The sequence below is a fragment of the Triticum urartu genome, chromosome 5A (genome assembly GCF_056163025.1).
Source record: "Triticum urartu cultivar PI428250 chromosome 5A, HENAU_Tu73, whole genome shotgun sequence".
Lineage (NCBI taxonomy): Eukaryota > Viridiplantae > Streptophyta > Magnoliopsida > Poales > Poaceae > Triticum > Triticum urartu.
In genome coordinates, this window is record NC_141877.1 from 446,984,327 (window position 1) to 446,989,232 (window position 4,906).

Here is a 4,906-nt window from a genome sequence, read left to right on the forward strand (position 1 = left end):
ATGAGGCCACTTCCAAGAAGAAAGTGGTTAAGAAGGAATATAGCACTGCTGCTGCCACCAAGCCAGGCATGAAGCAAAAGGTTCCTGCAAAGAGAATTCCAATGTCTAAGGCCAGAGCATCTACTCAAGTCCCTTTGGAATCTAAACCCAAAGAGGCTGCTGCAGAAGGGAAGAAGAGGAAGGAGAGGGTCAAAAAGACCACTGCTAGAGTGCTTGGGAGATCCTCAGTCATGAGAGATTCTGAAGAGGAAGATAAAGAAGATGTTGCACCAGCACCCAAAGCTCGGAAGCTTATGGGTGATGCATCAGGGCAGGGGCTGTTCCATCTAAACCTAAGAGTGCTCCAAAGGCTGCTGCTCCAGCTCCAAAGCCAAAACCAAAGAGGAGCACCAGGAACATCCCTGCTGAGGAAAAGAACAAGGCCCCAGTGCCTGAAGCTGAAATGGAAGAAGAAGATGATGAGTCACATGTCTTGAGGAAGCTGAAGCCAAAAATCCCATATCACAATGATGCTCATCCAGTAGCTGAGAACATGAAGATAAGGAAGGACTCAGGTCTGAGGCTATGGAGAGAGTCTGATCCATATGCCACCAGGAGGAGGACTGCTGTGGACTACAGGTTCCATACAAAGGAACAGCAGGACTTCTATGAGACAGTGTTGCTTGACAAGAAGCCAATAGTGTGTGACATGAGATGGGTCGACTGGGACTACATCAAGGAGAATGAGGATCACTATCCAGGTGTACATGACATTTTCAAGGCTTGTGGAGTCGATGAGTTTGTGGCTCAGAAGCTCACAAAATGGAATGATGAGCTCATCATGCAGTTCTACTTCACAACTCATTTCTACCCAGATGGAAGGATTGTCTGGATGTCTGAAGGCACGAGGTAGCAGTCCACGGTTGCTGAATGGGCGAAGTTGATCAATGCCCCAAAAGAGAGTGACTTAGATGTCTATGACAACAGGAAGAAGGATCACAACACAATGGCACACATGTACAAGGAGATCCCAGATGCTGCTCTTGAGACACATAAGTTTGGATCTGTACATTACCTTCTGTCAGGCTTGCCAACCATCAACTGGATCCTCAGGCACACTCTCTTGCCAAAGTCAGGTGATCACAAGATGACCAGAGGCCATGCAATTAAGTTGCTTCACATCTTTGATGTCCCACAGAAGTTCAAAGTCATGATCCTAATAGTTGAAACTATCAAGAGGACAGATGCAGATCAAAAGAGGAGTTGTGGGTATGCCCCACAGATCCAGGAGCTAATCAACTCCAAGATGGGCACTGGTACATATCTGCTAGACAAGGAGCACATGCCTATCTATCCAGACTTCAAGGACAACACTGTGGTTATGAATGAGGATGAACCATCTTCTGTGCACGCACAAGCCAAGAAGGAGAAGGCAAAAGCTGAAAAGGCTGCAAGGATGCCAACTACTGAAGAAGGATCTCAGTATCTCTTGAAGAGCAAGCAAGATCAGCTTGGCTACCTGATTGCATCCACTCTGAGGATTGAGAAGGAACTGGCCACCCTGACTCAAAACCAGGAGAGCTTGGAAAGAATCATGGAGCAAAAGTTCTATGACTTGGATGTGAAGGTAACTGAGATTCAGTCTATTGTGGAGCAACTTCAAGATGATATTCAGGAGAGGAAGGGCAAGACAACCACTGATGCATTTGCCAGAGTGCCTAAAGCTCAGAGGTCTGCTGCAGTGCCTGTTCCAGACACCAGAGCCACGTCATCTACACCAGCTACAGGTTCAGTGCCACCAGCTCCAGCACCTACTCCATCAGCTCCATCTACTTCGACTGAAGCCTTCATTCTTGGAGTTATCCGGACACCACCACCTGAAGACCAAGCCTGAGAGACGATTTAGTGCTATGCATTTTCTAGGAACTTTTTGGTAACTTGTTGCCAAAGGGGGAGAAAATGTATAGATCATAGGCTTCGAGAGAGAGTGTTGCTTTTTATTCTCTCTTGCTTTGTTGGTTGAACTTTATTTGCTTTGCTTGTTTGAGTTACCTTTTTCTATGTGATACTTGGATGATCATGTGTTTGATCATATGCTACATTAATGCTTGTTGGATGACATTATCTTTTCATCCCTATATAATGCTTGGTGATGAGTGTAGGCATTTAATTATTATCATTTTGAGCACTCCACCAAGATGTATGTGACATGGAAGAGTAACCCATGAGCCTAACTCTTTGTGCATTTGCAGTCCAAAGCAAACCATAAACTATGCACAAATTTAGGGGGAGCTCTTGCCTTTCACATACTTCTCAAAGCGACAATGTTTTTCACTCTTATTATCATTTGTCGAAGCTTTGATCTATATGTTGTCATCAATTACCAAAAAGGGGGAGATTGAAAGTGCAACTATCCCTAGGTGGTTTTGGTAATTCCTAACAACATATAGCTCATTGAGCTAATGCTATTCCAAGATTAATATTTCAGGAAAAGCTCAATGAATGGCATGGCATGGATGAGGAATGTGGACCCCTCAAAATATTAAGGACAAAAAGATTGGCTCAAGCTCAAAGCTCAAGACTCTACATTTTATATTTTAGTGATCCAAGATCACATTGAGTCTATAGGAAAAGCCAATACTATCAAGAAGGGATGAGGTGTTGTTTAATGAGGTTCTTGCTTCATAGTGCTTAGTGATATGCTCCAAAACCCTCAACTACCTTCCCACATCCACATATGACCTAAACCAAAAGTCAAACTCGGCCCTACCGATTCTTTCTATCCGGGGCCACTGAGTTTCAAATGTCATAGCCACTGCCACAAACCCTAGGCAAATCGGTCTCACCGATAGGGATTTCGGTCACACCGAGATGGGGTTGTAATCTCTCTGTTTCCCTTCGTAACGTTTCGGTCCTACCGAGATGAGCGATCGGTCCCACCGAGATTGCAATGTTAACTCTCTGTTTCTCTTTCGTAACATTTTGGTCCCACCGAAATGAGCGATCGGTCCCACCGAGTTCACCTGACCAACTCTCTGGTTAGCTTATTACCAAAATCGGTCCCACTGAGTTTGTGTAATCGGTCACACCGAGATTACGTTATGCCCTAACCCTAACCATATCAGTCCTACCGAGTTGCATCTCAGTCCCACCGAAAATCCTAACGGTCACTAGGTTTGCTGAATCAGTCCGATCGAGTCTTTCACTTCGGTCTCACCGAGTTTGGTAAATTGTGTGTAACGGTTAGTTTTTGTGTGAAGGCTATATATACCCCTCCACCCACTCTTCATTCATGGAGAGAGCCATCAGAACATACCTACACTTCCAACACACATTTTCTGAGAGAGAACCACCTACTCATGTGTTGAGGCCAAGATATTCCATTCCTACCATATGAATCTTGATGTCTAACATTCCCCAAGTTGCTTTCCACTCAAATCTTCTTTCCACCAAATCCATATCCTGTGAGAGAGAGTTGAGTGTTGGGGAGACTATCATTTGAAGCACAAGAGCAAGGAGTTCATCATCAACACACCATTTGTTACTTCTTGGAGAGTGGTGTCTACTAGATTGGCTAGGTGTCACTTGGGAGCCTCCGAGAAAGATTGTGGAGTTGAACCAAGGAGTTTGTAAGGGCAAGGAGATCGCCTACTTCGTGAAGATCTACCGCTAGTGAGGCAAGTCCTTCGTGGGTGATGGCCATGATGGGATAGACAAGGTTGCTTCTTCATGGACCCTTCGTGGGTGGAGCCCTTCATGGACTCGCGCAACCATTACCCTCCGTGGGTTGAAGTCTCCATCAACATGGATGTACGATAACACCACCTATCGGAACCACGACAAAAACATATGTGTCTCCAATTGCGTTTGAATTCTCCAAACCCTTCCCTTTACATTCTTACAAGTTGCATGCTTTACTTTCCGCTGCTCATAGACTCTTTGCATGCTTGCTTGAATTGTGTTAAGATTGCTTGACTTGTGCTAAGATAGCTAAAATCTGCCAAAGACTAAAATTGGGAAAAGGATAGGTTTTATTTGGTCAAGTAGTCTAATCACCCCCCCCCCTCTAGACATACTTTCGATCCTACAGGAAGGGATCCTTGGGGCAGGCTTTGTTGAGGTCTTCAAAATCGACGCACAGGCGCCAGGATTTTTCCTTCTTTGGTACCATCACCAAGTTTGCCAGCTAGTCCGGATGTTTAATTTCTCTAATGAATCCGGCCTTGATGAGTTTGGCCAGCTCCTCCCCCATGGCTTGTCGCTTGGGTTTGGAAAAGCGCCGCAGTGTTTGGTTAACTGGTTTAAACCCCTTTAATATATTGAGGCTATGTTCGGCGAGCTTGCGCGGGATCCCTGGCATGTCCGAAGGGTGCCAGGCAAATATGTCCCAATTTTCGCGCAGGAATTCTTGTAGTGCGGCGTCAACTATTGGGTTCAGTTGAGCTCCGATGGATGCTGTCTTCTTGGGGTCCGTTGGGTGGACCTGGAATTTGACTATTTCTTCTGTCGGTTTGAACAAGGTGGATTTGGGGCGTTTGTCAAGGATCGTGTCGTCCCTGTCCACTGTGGAGCATAGTGCGGTTAATTCTTCGGTCGCGAGGGTTTCAGATAGCACCTCCAGGGCTAAGGATGCGGGTTTTTTTTCGACACGGAGTGCTATGTCCGGATCACTGATGAGAGTGATTATACCATTTGGCCCGGGCATTTTGAGCTTCATATATCCGTAGTGAGGTATAGCTTGGAAGCGTGTAAAAGCATCCCGCCCCAACAGGGCGTGATATCCGCTGCTGAAAGGGGCCACTTGGAAGGTTATTTCCTTGGACCGATAGTTCTCCGGTGATCCGAATACCACGTCAAGTGTGATTTTGCCTGTGCACCGCGCCTCCCGACTAGGAGTAATTCCCCGGAAGGTTGTGTTACTTTGTTT